Source organism: Tachyglossus aculeatus, chromosome 18 (genome assembly GCF_015852505.1).
Source record: "Tachyglossus aculeatus isolate mTacAcu1 chromosome 18, mTacAcu1.pri, whole genome shotgun sequence".
Lineage (NCBI taxonomy): Eukaryota > Metazoa > Chordata > Mammalia > Monotremata > Tachyglossidae > Tachyglossus > Tachyglossus aculeatus.
The window spans coordinates 29,366,586-29,382,438 of NC_052083.1; the positions used below are offsets into that span (position 1 = coordinate 29,366,586).

At 43.2% G+C, this 15,853-nt stretch overlaps 1 protein-coding gene across 15 annotated transcripts in view; it reads right to left on the reverse strand.

The window, feature by feature from the left end:
* Nucleotides 1-15,853, reverse strand: part of CASK (calcium/calmodulin dependent serine protein kinase) — a 303,724-nt gene that overhangs the window by 285,546 nt on the left and 2,325 nt on the right. The gene's annotated exons all lie outside the window — the stretch shown is intronic.

Here is a 15,853-nt window from a genome sequence, read left to right on the forward strand (position 1 = left end):
GCAGACAAGTGGAGGAACTGCAATTCAAACCTAGATCTTTCTGACACCCAGACCTGTGTTCTATCCACTAGACCATGCTGCTTCTCCAACTTCAGCTGTATTTCTCCCGTTCGGTCTCCCTATCATATGTGAAAACAAGGTCTTGGGAGTATCAGAAAGATGCTCAGAATTTACATCGCCCAACGTAAGATTAAAATGGCCTATTTGCCCTGCCTCATTCTGCTTATTTTCTTTGTAAGTACAATGAACACTTAGTGGAATAAAACAGACATTTTATTGGTGTACAGAGGTGCTGGCTAGCCCTGCTATAGATGACCTAAATGGCCTGTGCCCCTCACTCAGCGCAACAAAAATGGCAGCATCAGTCTGGGGCCCATGACGTCTTCCAGAAAACAAATGGCCCCCTTAATGTAGCTGCTGTCCTATCTGTGCCCATCTCTTGTTGGAGTTGACTGATAGACTTAAAAAAAAAAATTAAATGGTGATTCCTCATGCCAGCAGAAATTCAAGGCAAAGAGGAGACTGTGCCTATTGCCTCTTGAGGTTGGGATGCAACACAATTTGTAAACACTGAGGAAATGTCCCAGAATTTTTAAGAGCACTCAATACCTGCAGGCCTCCATTACCCTCTAGAAGAGCAGTTTAGGGTGGCATCCCTCTGCTTTCAATAAGCTTTCAGAAGCTGGCAGTTTGGGGGCAGTTTGGCATCACAGGGAAGAATGGGTTTGGGGTTTTGTAAACATACAGCCCTTGGAGGATATACAATGCCCTTAGGACGGTGCAACCCAAACGAAGGAAGGCTTTATCATTGCTGTCCCAAAAAACGGCCCTGTGACTTCCAACTGCATCATTACTAACTGGGGGAAGACTTTTGAAACAGCTGCCAGGGTACAGAACCTGGCAAGAAACGTATCTTGGCTGCCCAGAGAAGTTGACAATTAGTTCGCTATTGCACTCTGGAGCATCACAGTTAAATAAGGGTTCTAAAGGAAAGGAGTGATGGTTACTGGGTTCAATCTTTGGCTGCATCACTGAATTACAGTGTGATGTCTCATTTCCTTTCTGCAAAACAGAAACCCACTACTGCTCTTTACCAGACTCTATTTACCGTGCACTTGGAGGCTGGAGAGATCACTGTGACTACCCGTGTGCCGTGAATTCTGAGCCCTGGGGGAGTCTCAAATTCTTCTCCTCTAGCTACAGCACCCTACTGATTTCAATTTGACTTTGTGTGTTTGTCTTTGGGTTTTGTTTTATTGTTTTGTTGTTCCTGACGTGTCTATCTCCAGCCCCTTCTCCCCACTTATACTCAGACTGTGAGCCCGACCTAAGGGACAGAGACCATATCTAGTTTAGTCTGTCAGTCGTACTGATTGAGCGCTTACTGTGTGCAGAGCACTGTACTAAGTCCTTGGGAGAGAAAAATATAACAATAAACAGACATATTCCCTGCCTACAACTAAGTGCTCTCTCCCAGAGCTTAGTATAGTGCCGTACACACAATAAGCATACTGCTATTATTACGACGAGCTAAAAAGAATGAGTTAAACTGTAGGGGGATACTAGATAAAAATCAAGCTGGCATTTAGGTTCCTTGGTACAGTCTGCTACATTGTGAGCTCCTTCAGGGAATGATGTGTCTTCTAACTCTAGCATACCCTCTCAAGCATATACTGTGGTACTCGGCACTCGACAGGCACTCAGAAAATAATACTGATTGAACGCCAATGGTTATTATTAATAATTATTATGGTACTTATTAAGTGCTAACTATGTGTCAAGTACTGCTCCAAATGCTGAGGTAGATACAAGTTAACCAGGTTGGACACAGTCCCTGTCCCCATATGTGGTTTACACTCAATCCCCATTTTACAGATGAGGTAACTGAAGCCCAGAGAAATTAAGTGCCTTGCCCAAGGTCACCCAGCAGACATGTGGCAGAGTCAGGATTAGAACCCAAGTCCTTCTGACTCTCAGGCCTGTGCTCTATCTACTGAGACATGCTGCTTCATTGGTTGCCCTTCACTCCTCCACATGATCTATGGAGCTTTCTGAAACCACTCCTGTTCTGTCAAGGCAGAAAGGAGAAGGGGAAGCAGAATCACCAAACCACAGCTCTCACTAGGAGCGCCTCGCTCAACCAACAAAATTGAAATTCAATCTGCCCACACAAGCAGGGCTCGAAATAGTCTCCATGACTTCTTGCTCTTGTAACCAATTTCTGAGGTCTGGTAAAACTTGAATTTGTAATTTGCTTTTGTTCTTGGCTTCACTCTTAGGATTCTTTATATAGGTCTCCTCCCTCTGCCCATTTAGACGTTGTATCCTGGTACCGACTGGAGCAGTATTTACTCTAATAACTTTGTATTTACCCTAAAGCTTACTGCTTTACACTGAGTGCTTAATACCTCTACTGCTTTTCATACTTGGCTAGCAAACTGAAGAAAGCAGATGCTTGAATTCTGGGGTCATTAAATTAATGGAATCCTTTTATCTTCTTCTGCCAAGAAGTGGGTTTCCATAAAAATGGGAGGGGTAATTTCAGAGGAAGAATTTAGGTGTTCCAAGCAATGGAGGCACAATACACTAAAGGTCTCCCTAGAACACCAGACCTGGAAAGTTTGGGAATGCCATACTTTGATTGTCAGGCCTTTCATGGAAAACTAACACACATCCTTTAAGATTTTTTTTAATCCTTGATTAGCCTTTTTAAGACTGCACAGAAAATGTGCGAAAATTGTATTCTCACCTCAGTTTGTCATCTGATCAATGGTTAGTTTCTGAATCTATATTTATGTGAAATTAGGATTACCCATTCTTTTACTAAGTTAAATGGATGAGGCTTTTCTTATTCAGTCTTAGTTTTCTCTTCCTTTCTTCAATTAGTGATATTTACTGACCCTTACTGTGTGCAGAGCACTGTACTAAGGGCTCTGATTATTGCTATAATTATGGCATTTATTAAGCACTTACTATTTGCTAAACCCTGGGGTAGATGGAAGATTATGAGTTTAGGCACAGTCCCTTTTTCACCTGAAGTTCACGATTTCTCTTATCCTCATTTTACGAGTGAGGAGCCTGAGGCCCAGAGTGGTTAAACGACTCACCTAAGATCACAGAGCAGTCCAGTGTGGAGCTGGGACCCGTCCCCAGGTCTCCTGACTTCCATTACCCTGCATTTAGTTCACATCTCCTCCAAGAAGCCTTCCCCGATCAAGCTCTCTTTTTCCTGGCTCATTCTCCCTTGTGTGTCGCCTATGCACTTGGATCAGTGACCTGTGGACACCTGATATTCGCCCCAACCCCAAAGCAGTTATGTACATACCATTAAATTATATATTATCAATTATTCATATTAATGTCTGTCTCCCCCTCTAGACTATACACTCGTTATGGACAGGGAACATGTCTGCTAATTCTGTTGTACTATCCCAAGTGCTTAGCACAGTGCTTTGTACATTGTAAGTGCTCAAAAAATACCATTGACTGATTGATTTTCCACAAGGTCCCACTTGCTTCCATGTTATTTTACTGTTTTCCTCTCTTTCTGCTCTTTCTCCCTATCCTACTGTGGGTTGTCATTATGCCTTTCTTTGCGATTTCTTCCTGTCCCCTTCACCTGCTGTTCTCCTCTTCCCCTAAAAATATTTTTCCCCCTTCAGCTTTTTCCCTTCCCCCTAGCTGCTCCTCTCCATCACTCATCTCCTGCAGGTTGGCCTAGTGGAAGGAGCACTGGCCTGAGAGTCAGAGGACCTGGCTTCTAATCCTAACGCTGCATTTCCTTGTAAGCCACTTCATTTCTCTGTGCCTCAGTTGTCTCACTGGTAAAATGGGGACAAGAGACATTTACAATCTAATGGAGGGAAACAGACATTAAAATCACTCACAGATTGGAAGGAGAAACAACATGGGTATACAGGTGAAGGAATGCTTAAGTAGTAGAGGAACCATAGTTAAGCAAAATCTCCTTTCAGGAGGTCCAGATTCAGCCTTGACACCAAGTGGATTTTTTTTAGATTTTCAAAACAAAGATCAGACTAGTTTTTAGCTCTCTCCATTTAATGAAAACTTAAACTTCCCCAAACCTTGATTATTTGACACACTGTCATACTGCTCTACTCAATAAATTCATTTGGCCTTCTGCATCCCTTTCCTTTCCTAGAGAAAGAGTCTGAAATCCCATCTCCTCCAGAAAGTCTTTCCCAGCTGATTTCTCAGCTCTCCACTTCAGAGTCTCCTAACTGCAATTTCATCCATTATAACCCACCCCAAAATTCCACAGCACTTAAAGTACATATCTTTATACTCCATTACTTCCTCTTATATATAATTCATTTCAGTATCTGTCTCCTAGTAGCCTGTAAACTTCTTGAAGCCAGAGATTTTGTGTACTAACTCTACTGAACACTCCCAAGGAGTCAGTATGAGCTCCCTGTCAGTGCTCAATGAGCACTACTGATTAATTAGCGGCATTTATTAAGACTGTATCTGAATGTGACACTAGAACTACCTCATGGACAAAATCCCAGCCCTTTACAGATACAATCCAAGCAAACCAGGCTGATACCAAACATGCAGAAAGCATATGATCTAGTGGTCGAAAACTTCACAAATTGGGAAAATATAGGCAATTCTCCCATAAGGTATGCGTTCACACCCTTTTTTAAGGGAATTTGTTAAGTGCTTACATGTGTCAGGCACTGTAATAACCACTGGGGTAGACACAAGGTTGGACAAAGACCATGTCCCACATGTGGCTCACAGTCTTAATCACCATTTTACAGATAAGGGAACTGAGGCACAGTGAGGCAAAGTGACTTGCCCAAGGTCACACAGCAGACAAGTGGGGATTAGAACCCAGGTCCTCTGGACTTCAACTCTGGGGCTCTTTCCACTAAGCCATCATGCACCCCTTCTGGATAGAAAGCAACCAAAGTTGCCATTGGTCTGGACAGAATGTAATATGCTGTCCCAAGGCATGGCAGTACTCTTCACTCAATCATTCAATCATACCTATTGAGCCTTTACAGTGTGTGCTCAACATTGTACTAAGCGCTGGGAAGAGTATAGGAGAGTAAGTAAACATGTGTTGGTCCTGACGTGGGTACTATATCGTGTGTGGCCCTGAAGCAGGGCATGGGAGGGCTGACTCAAAATGAATTAACACTAGTTTTAAATAAATGGGATGTGAACACTAAAGTGGGGTTGGGGGAGGGGATCAGAGGAGAAGATGGATGGAATTCCATCCATTCATTCTTTCATTCAATCGTATTTATGATGTGCCTATTGTGTGCAAAACACTGAACTAAGTGCTTGGGAGAGCACAATACAACAGACATATTTCCTGCTCACAATGAGCTCACAGTCTAGATATTGCATGAATAGGGCATTTTGGGGCCTGGGGATTACTGATTTGTCCAATTAGGAAAAGCTTCCTAAAAGAGTGGGGATTCAGCATTAAAATAATAATAATCATTATGGTACTTGTTAAGTGCGAACTATATGTCAAGCACTGTTCTAAGCACTGGGTAGACACACGCTAATCAATTGGACACAGTCCCTGTCCCACATTGGGCTCACACTCTTAATCCCCATTGTCCAGATGAGGTAACTGAGGCCCAGAGAAGTGAAGTGACTTACCCAAGGTCACAAGCAGGCAGGTAAGTGGCGGAGTCTGAATTAGAACCCAGGTCCTTTGGACTCCCAGGCCCATCCCTATCTACTAAGCAAGTGATCTGACTGCCAACCCTGGGTGCTTGTCAACTCAAACACTAGAATATGCTGGCTCCCAGCATTGTGTGCTCAAGGTAGGACATATCAAATAATCTCCTGACTCACATTCCCATCAATGAAACCATCTGAAACACAGGTAAACTAGCCTGTTTTTGTCCAGCAATTAAATCACAGGTTTCACTCTTCTGTACATGTGAAAGGTTTTTTTTTATGGTATTTGTTAAGTGCTTGTATGCCAGGAACTGAATGAAGCACTGGGGCAGACATAGACTAATCAGGTTGGACACAGTCCATGACCCACATGGGACTCACAGTCTTAATCCCCACTTTAGAGATGATGAGACTGAGGCCGAGAGACGGTAAGTGACTTGCTCAGGGTCACACAGCAGACATGTGGTGGAGCTAGGATTAGAACGGAGGGCCTCTGGCTCCAAGGCCTGTGCACTTTCCACTAAGCTATGTTGCTTTAAAATAAACTCTGTTCCTCCAGCCATGTATATTGTGCATGTGTCCTCTTGTCTCTTGCTGTTTCAATGTTCTACGGTTTCATTGCTCTCGTCTGTCTCCAGGTCTCTCCCCCACCTCTATTCACAGACTGTGAGCCTCTTAAGGGACAGGCCCTATCTTATTCCCACTTGCCTACTCTTTCCCAGTGCTCAGATCAGTGCTCGGCACATGGTAAAGTGCTTAATAAATTCTACTAGTATGTCACAAAGAACACCTGACTTCTTGTTCTATGGACCATGCACCCTACCAGAATTTAAGCTTACAGAATTGTCTTAAAACCTGGTTTTGAACTAAATTCAGTGAACTCTGATTTGTCTGCTAATTTTGTTATACTGAACTCTCCAAAGCACTTAGTACAGTGCTCTGCATACAGTAGGTGCTCAATATTCATTCATTCATTCAACTGTATTTATTGAGCACTTACTGCATGTAAATCACTGTACTAAGCACTTGGAAGAATACAATAAAACAACAGACACATTCCTGTCCACAGCGAGCTCACAGCCTAGAGGTGGAGACAGACGTGGAGACAGACGTTAATATAAATAGATAAATTACAGATATATTTAGTCAATAAATACGACAATGAATGAATATTTCCTCAAACCTTCTCTCATTAGTTATTCTCCTGGACTGCAAACTTGTATAAATTAGCAGCAAGAGCAAATTGCATATATTGTAATTACCATTACACAACATTCTAGATTGTACTACACTACTGTGACAAAGTTATCTATGCCCCAGTCTTTACTATCTGAAAGGTAATTAACCAGAAAAATAATATTCTCACTGGAACTTCAAAAAAAAAAACCCAAAGAGATGGATGTACAAAGCTTCCAAGTGATTTGGGGGTTGCTAAAAAGTTGCAAGAAAGGAATGTGTGATTGTAAAAAGAAATGTTTTAAAGTTTGTGCATGGCACAAATGTATCCAAATGCCATTTGAAAAAGTCTCAAACAAAACTGTTGTTTCCAAAATAACACATTGAGTATGTACCTACCAACTGGTATGTCCAAAGGGTGAAGAGGGTAAATTCATTGACATTAACTCAAAATCTTCATGGTAAGACTGGAAGGCCTAATTTTTATGTGAAATTTTTTCCATCATCACAAAATTCCAAAAGATTGTTCCACTTCAACTAAAATGTAAGTAACCATTGGTTTGTCTTCTGAGTAATGAGCTGGAGGGAACACAAGGGGCATGAACCTGGGACAAACATTAACCTGACTTGATACAAAACTGCTCCAAAAGCCTAATTTACAGCAAAGCACGAAGAGTGTTTCCATGAAAGTGTTCTCCTCTCTTACCAAAGCCCATTAAGAATCCTTTCCATAAGGAAACACTGTGGAAGAGGTAAAATCCTCCACCGACAACTGATTCGGAGAAGCCCAAGGATGTGAGGACTGCAGAAAGGGTGAGGGGCACTGCCAAAAGACCGAGGTTCTAATGCCGACTCTGCCGCTTGTCTGCCTGGGTGACCTTGGGCAAATCAACTCTGTGTCCCTCAATTTCCTCATCTATAAAATGGGGATTCATTCATTTAATCATATTTATTGAGTGCTTACTGTGTGCAAAACACTGTACTAAGCGCTTGGGAGAGTACAATCCAACAACAGACACAATCCCTGCCCACAGTGAGCTTACAGTCTAGAAGATTAGACAGGCATTAATATACACAAATAAATTACAGATAAATAAATTAGGTACATGAATAAATTACAGGTAATAAATAAATCACAGATACCATACCTGCTCCTCCTTCCACTTATGCTGTGAACCCCATATGGAACAGGGACTGTGTTCGACCTGATTATCTTATATCTACCCCAGTGCTCAGTACAGTGTTTGGCACAGGGTAAGCACTTAAGTACCATAAAAAAATTGGAATTAGCGATAGTGACCCACAAATATTCCCCTTACTTGGGACCATTAGAGCCTGCCTCAAGGGAGAGAGTGTACACGTACACACACACATACACACACATACACACATCACCCCTCAACCCCTCCTCCTCCTCCAGCTGAGAGAGTGAGGAACTGTAGGATTCACCTCCACTTTCAGAACAACAATAAAAATGGTTGGATTTGTTAAGCACTTACTACGTGCCGAGTACGGTACTAAGCGCTGGAGTAGATACAAGTTAACTGGGTTGGACACAGATGGGGGCTCACAGTCTTAATCCCCATTTTACAGAGAGGGAACTGAGGCAAAGACAAGTGAAGTGACTTGCCCAGGGTGACACAGCAGGCAACTGGCAGAGCTGGGATTAGAACCCAGGTCCTCCTCACTCCCAGGCCAGTGCTCTATTTACTAGACCCCACTGCTTCTCCTAAAATTAAAATATCCTCACACAGAAAGCACCTGTGGATGTGACACAACCTGGAATTCATAGAATTCAAAGAAAAGTCTTAACATAACATGTTATATAATGGTTAATTATTAAGCACTTACTACATGGCCAGCACTGTTCCAGGTAGTGAGGTAGGTGCAAGCCAATCAGGTTCCATGCAATCCCTATCCCACATGGGGCTCACAGTTTAAGTACATTGGGACTTGAGCTGGGGCTGCCAATGTGACTGTAATTGCTGGACTCTTCACTGCCAGGCCCCTAAAACTCTGCTCCTCCAGCCATTGTGCCCTGTTCCTCTTCAGGCAGCTATCACTATCCTTGTCTCTGATATTTTTTCTTGGGCTCTACTGTTTCATCCTTTCTTATGCACCCGACACCTGCCCCCTCTTTTCTATTTTTTTATGGTACTTTAAGTGTTTACTTTTCACCAGACACTGTTCTAAGTGCTGGGGTAGATACAAGCTAATCAGGTTGGATGTAGTCCGTGTCTCACATGGGGCTCACAGTGTAGGTAGGAGGGAGTACAATCTCCCCTACCTAGCAGGCAACCCCTCGCCCACATCCTACCTTTGGCCTGGAACACTTTCCCTCCTCAAATCCAACAGTTATTCTCCACCCACCTTCAGACTCTTATTGAAGGCACATCTCCTCCAAGAGGCCTTCCCAGACTAAGCCCCCAACCCCCAAATTCCTTTCCTCCCACTCCCTCTGCATCACCCTGACTTGCTCCCTTTGTTCTTCCCCCCTTCCAGCCCCACAGCACGTATGTACCTATCTGTAATTTTTATTTGTACTGATGTCTGTCTTTCCATGTCTAGACTGTAAACTCGTTGTGGGCAAAGAATGTGTCTGTTTACTGTTGTATTGTACTCTCCCAAGCACTGAGTACAGTGTTCTGCATGCAGTAAGTGCACAAGAAATATGACTGAATGAATGAATGATTCAATCCCCAATTTACCAATGGGAAAACAGGCACAGAGAACTGACGTGATTTGCCCAAGCTCACACAGCAGACAAGTGACAGAGCCAGGATTAAGAACCCAAGTCCTCTGGTTCCCAAGACAATGCTCTTTCCAACAGGCCATGCTGCTCCCTTATTCTTACACTGTGTAGCCCTTCAGGACCAATCATATTTACTGAACACTTACACAAATGAAAATTAGACATGGGCCCTGGACTGCAAGCTCACTGTGGGCAGGGAATGTGTCTATCAACTCTCCCAAATGCTGAGTACAGCGCTCTACACACAGTATTTTTCCCAGTGCTTAATACAGTGCTCTGCACAAAGTAAATGCTTAATAGCCATGTGAAGTGCATTTATTCAGCACTTAGTGTGCAGTGCACTGTACTAAGCCCTTGGGAGAGTACAATTTAACAGAGACATTCCCTGACCACAGTGAACTTACAGTCCAGAGGGGGAGACAGACATTTATAGAAATAAATACAACTATAGGTACGTACATAAGTTCTGTGGAGCTGGGTGTGGGGGGTGAATAAAGGGCTTAAGTCCGAGTGACGCAGAAAGGAGTAAAAGAAAAAGGAAAGACGGCTTACAGAAGGCCTCTTGGAGGAGTTGCGCTTTCAAGAAGACTTTGAATGGGTGAGAACACTATTTTTAGTAGTATTAGGAATGTGACACCCTTGCCTTAGAGAAATCCTACTACATTCAGAAAGAGGCAGTGTGGGCAAAACGGCATAAACCCAGGTCTAGAAGCTAGAGGATCTGGGCTGTAGTCCCAGCTCTGCCCCTGCCTTAATAATAATAATAATAATAATAATGACACTTATTAAGCACTTACTATGTGCAAAGCACTGTTCTAAGCGCTGGGTAGGTTACAAGATGATCAGGTTGTCCCACGGGGGGCTCACAGTCTTAATCCCCATTTTACAGATGAGGGAACTGAGGCCTAGAGAAGTTACGTGACTTGCCCAAATTCACACGGCTGGAAATTGGTAGAGTCGGGATTTGAACCCATGACCTCTGACTCCAAAGCCCGTGCTCTTTCCACTGAGCCATGCTGCTTCTCCTTCGCCTTGCTGTGGGACCTTGGGATAAGTCACATAAGTGTTCTCTGGCTTCCCTTCCTCATCTGTAAAACATGGGTACCACCTTCCTTTTCCAGCTATGAAGATAAAATTGAGGTGAGTCATGTGAAAGCTTTTGGAATGAAAGTACTATATAAGTATCAAGGTATTATACATCCAACTTTGAAAGAAATGAGGGTGTTTAATTTGCCCACATTGCCACCCCAAGGATTTAGAATAAAAATATAATGCCAATGTCTGCTTATTTCTCACAGCATCAATGAAAGCAAATAATGAAATTCAGTCACCACAAAAAAGTTCACTATTACCATAAAATTTTATTTGCTCTAAGGTCAAAATTAAACATTCTAAAAAATTTTCATTTGTGTGGGCTAGTATTTTCATTACTGATGGCCCTGGAATTGACCTTCTTTTTTTTTTCCAAAACAGCCATCAACTGTCATTAATGGACCCCCACAGGGTGCATGTCCTACAAAGTATGCCTGCCAAGCAACAATTTATAGCAATGCAATTTCAATTTAAGTTGCCATCACTTAGAAGTGTAGTGAAAAGGAGCATCAAATATATCTGCCTTGGAAGGTAGAGGCCACCCAGGTACCAGAGGGCCTTAAAAGGTGAACCGTTCTGTGGGGATGGCCCAGCAGGAGGGTTTTATAGCTAGAAGGAGCTGGCTATGCCAGATCCAACAGCTCTCTGTGGCTCCAGAAACATCCCTCTTGGCCATCACCATCCCACATGACAGTTTGGCGCCTCCCCTTTTATTGCTGGCCTGAACGACTGGGCATCTAAAAATAAAGGTGCTCTGATGGATGTTACAAACCCGCTAGGGTGGGGGAAGAGACTGTGCTGGGCTTGAATATTATTCAGGCTGTGGTTCCAGCAAACAGTGGAGACAGTTTATGGCAAGCTAGCAGCTGCTCCGATTTGACGGTTGCTACTGAAAGTTCCCTTTCCAGAGCCCAGGAGGGTTCTCTTCTTTCTTTCATCGTGGAGTCCCAGCTGGTGCCTGGGTTCGCATCCCTGTTCGGTATAGCCCCTTTACCCAGCCCGTTCTCTGGAAGCCCTGTACAAGCCAGCTACTTGAGGCCCTGGTTGTCACTCTCCCTCCCTTTGCACTTTTTTTAATGGCATTTGTTAAGCAGTTATTATGTGCCAGGCAATGTACTAAGCACTGGAGTAGATAAAAGCTAATCGGGTTGGACATCATCCATGTCCCACATAAGGTTTACAATCTTAATCCCCATTTGACAGCTGAGGTAGCTGAGGAGCAGAGAAGTGAAGTGATTTACCCAAGTTCACACAGCAGGCACACGGCAGAGCCGGGATTAGAACCCAGGTCCTCCAGCTCCCAAGCCCATGCTCTATCCACTAGGTCATGCTGCTTCTCCATGGAACCCAACCTGGAAATGGGCTGGGGCTCCCTGTCACGGGTGCTGCAGTGCCCAGAGATGACATCAGGGTGCCCAAGGCTGCTCAGAAGCTAGCTTTGGAGCATGTCCAGTTCATTCCGAGGTGGGCAGCTCTGGGAATGATGATCCGGTGTCCGGGAGGGCTCGGGCCCCTCAGGACCCGGGACAGCCGGCTCGACCGGCCCTGGCTCCATGGTGGGAGTTCAAATAACCCCACCTCACCCACTTCCAGGGGCAGTGGGTGAGTCAACCCCAGGTGGGGTGGGAGGCCAGGATTTGCCACTTGATGTCAACGGCCAGACCCCTGGCAATTCACTGAGACCCAAACTGAGATTTCAGGGGCAACCAAGAGGCAAGGGAATATTCTATTGGAGAAAATACTAAGAGACACAGACAGGATGTCTGTTCAGTCAATGCCCCAACTTCCAATCATAACTTCAAACACTCCGACAATTCGGTTTTTCAGATCTATTCAACAGGGTGTACAAGGTCCACAGGAAGACGGATTTGCCCTTGTGCTAAGTAGTTCTTGTGTCGAGAGACAATCAGCACAGCCTCAACAAACCCACCCATCTTTGGATGCATCTACTAACAGCAGCTCCATGCTGCCACAGGTCCTTTTATTTTGCTGCTACAGCTACCTGTTCATCACATTCTCTGGAAAAATTGCGAGTTATATTCCTTGGACTTGGCTCTCAAAAAGCTCACAACTTAATTTACTACCCCAAAACAGTTTTTCTTCCACGTTCAATAAAGCCTTCCCAAAATAAATTTCCCAGTAACATCGCATGCATGCATGCACACCAACCCTGCCCTGGCAAGCACACACACACACACACACACACACACACATACACTCTCTGTCTCTCGCTCTCTCTTTCTCTCTTTCTCTCTCTCTCTCTCTCTCGTAACTAATACAAATCTGGAAGGTGTTCTGTAATTTTCTTTCTCTAAATAATCCAGTCCTATAACAATCTGATAGTCTAGTATCAATTTTGCTTGAATGCCAAACCTCAAATTGAAGCATACATTGCAGTTTTCACAGCGTACCTTAAGCAGATTTCTTGTACAGGTACAACCTATATTAAACTGGTGAAATAACATTTAATATTACATTAAGGCATGCCAGTAGATGGCCACCATCATAAGTAACTGCAGTAGAAGCCATCCTTGCTCTGTGTTGTTGAAAACATCACAGACAGTCTCCATGTTAGCATTAGATGAGTGCCATAAATCAATGTGAATCTTAAAGGCCCAGGAAATCAAAGCCAGACACAAGCTGTAACAAAATCCTTACACAGCAAGGATTGGAAACAAAACTACACAGAACATAAAAGCCATGTTTTGGTCTTTCAGGTTCAGAACCTTCAGCCATCTGAAGCAAGGGCATTTGGGGCTTTCAAAAAGTAAATCGAACCACTTTTTAAACAAATGTAGCCTATTTGGACTATGTTTTCACAGTGGCACTACTAAGGTTAATTTTGTGCCCATCCCGCTCCCCTCCAACCCCACCTTAAGTGGGTCACTGATGAACAAAAATGGAGGCAAGATGTCTTTAAAATAAGTTATTAGATATAAAATATTGGCAGGAGTATGATGCTTCTTTACCCAATCTAAAAATGATGGGAAGTTTATTTTGCACACTGACAAGGAAATGACAAACTTTTTAAAGAAAATAGGTTTCAATATGAAGGAATCATCTTTATTACCTGAATGACATCATTCTTAAATTCCTACACTGTTTTACTAAGTCAAAGTGTGTAAGTAATTATGGCAGAGTCACTTACATTATCTTGCCCAACACACCAGAAAACATTACCCGAGGGACCATTTACATTTGAGGATGCCACTTGTTCAAGTTTAACATTCCATACATTTCAAAGATGGGGCCAAAAATAATTATATCCTGGGATAATTTTTTGCCCCTACCATTGTCCAAGTAGCATCTGTCATTCCTTAAAACCCTGGGATGTAAACAAAAACCAAAAGAACCCAAACAAAACCAAGAACAATATGAAAAGTGTGCTTCCTTTACACCAAAACAAATCACAATCTGCTGGCTTCCAGGAGCCAGACTAGATGGTCTTGGTTAAGATTAAAATCCGCTAAAATAGCCAGTCTTTCATTCATTCCCATTTATTGAGTGCTTACTGTGTGCAGAGTACTGTACTAAGCGCTTGGGAGAGTACAATACAACCATAAAGTCACATTCCCTGTCCATAAAGAGCTTACAGTCTGGAGGGGTGGAAACAGACATCAATACAAACAAATAAAATAACAGATATGTATGCAAGTGCTATGGGGCTGGGAGAGAGGAAGAACAAAGGGAGAAAGTAAGGGCAACACAGAACGGAGTAGGAAATGAGGTAGTGGGGCTTAGTCTGAGAAGGCCTCTTGGAGTAGATATGTCTTCAAGGTTTTGAAAGCAGGGCGGGGGGGCAGGGAGAGTGCTGGATTTGAGGAGGGAGGGCATTCTTACAAAGGAAACTTGGTATAGTACAGTAGTTTTATACAAATAAAGATCGTGGACTATTTCAAGCGCTTAGTACAGTTCTTCACCCACTACGCCCCTCTCCTCAGATGCAGCACGGGCCTGGGATTCAGAAGAACTTGAGTTCTAATTCCAGCTTCTCAACTTGCCTGCCGTGTGACCTTGGGAAAGTCACTTCACTTCTCTGGGACTCAGTTCCCTCATCTGTAAAATGGGGATTAAGAATGTGAGCCCCATGTGGGACAGGGACTGTGTCCAACCTGGTTACCTTGTATCTACTCCAGCACTGAGAATAGTGCTTGGCACATAGTAAGAGTTTAACAAATACCATTATTATCATTATACACTCAATCAATACGATTGAATTAATGTTTTGTGAAATTAGATGAGACCACTCAATCAAGCCATGGATCCACCATTTCCTGTGTGCTTCAAAGAATATTTCTTCCTCTCCAGGGTTCAGTACAAGCCCAGGACAAAATGATGTCCTGCCAAGTGTCACCGGAAGACAATTCCCAAGTAAGTTTCACTTTCTAGTCTGTGAGCCCACTGTTGGGTAGGGACCATCTCTATCTGTTGCCAACTTGTACTTCCCAAGCGCTTAGTACAGTGCTCTGCACACAGTAAGCGCTCAATAAATACGATTGATTGATTGATTTCCAGATCAATCATCTCTAAAAGGATTTACTTATGAGATGCCCTCAATCTTTCCAGAAGGTGAAGTACTGAATTCAGACATTCTTTCCTGCTACTGATGGCTGTCTCGAAAATGGTACTCCTACAAATTCTGAATATAGATAAAAGAACGCCAAGTCCGGCCCTTAAAAGCAGCTGGCCCAACCACTAAGGCAAACATGCCTCTGTGTGCTCTCTGCAGAAGCTGAAGTTGTAATAAGTCACATTGCTAGGCGTGATGCTTGACTCTTTACTATGGAAACCTCTGGTCTTTGCATATGTATCAGTTCATAACTAGGTTTTTTTCCCCCCCTCTAAATCAGCCCTCAAAAGTGGAGCTAAGGCAACAGAGTTGACTCCCAAATCGGGCTTCTGGGGGGGATAGAGACACTATCATTACCTATTGCAATACTGATTATGGAAATTATGAAATTTGACACTAATAACAAGATGTAACCAGGTTGCCCCCCCCCACCATGTTTCTGACCTCTATACAAGAATCTAAGCAATCAGAAGTACCTAACAAAACTGATTACAAACATACCAACACCTGATATTTTTGTCTAACTTTTAAAAATCATGGCAAAGTGGACACATGGGAAGCTATAGCTTTTGAAAAAAGAGTTACAACTCCTCTTTGTC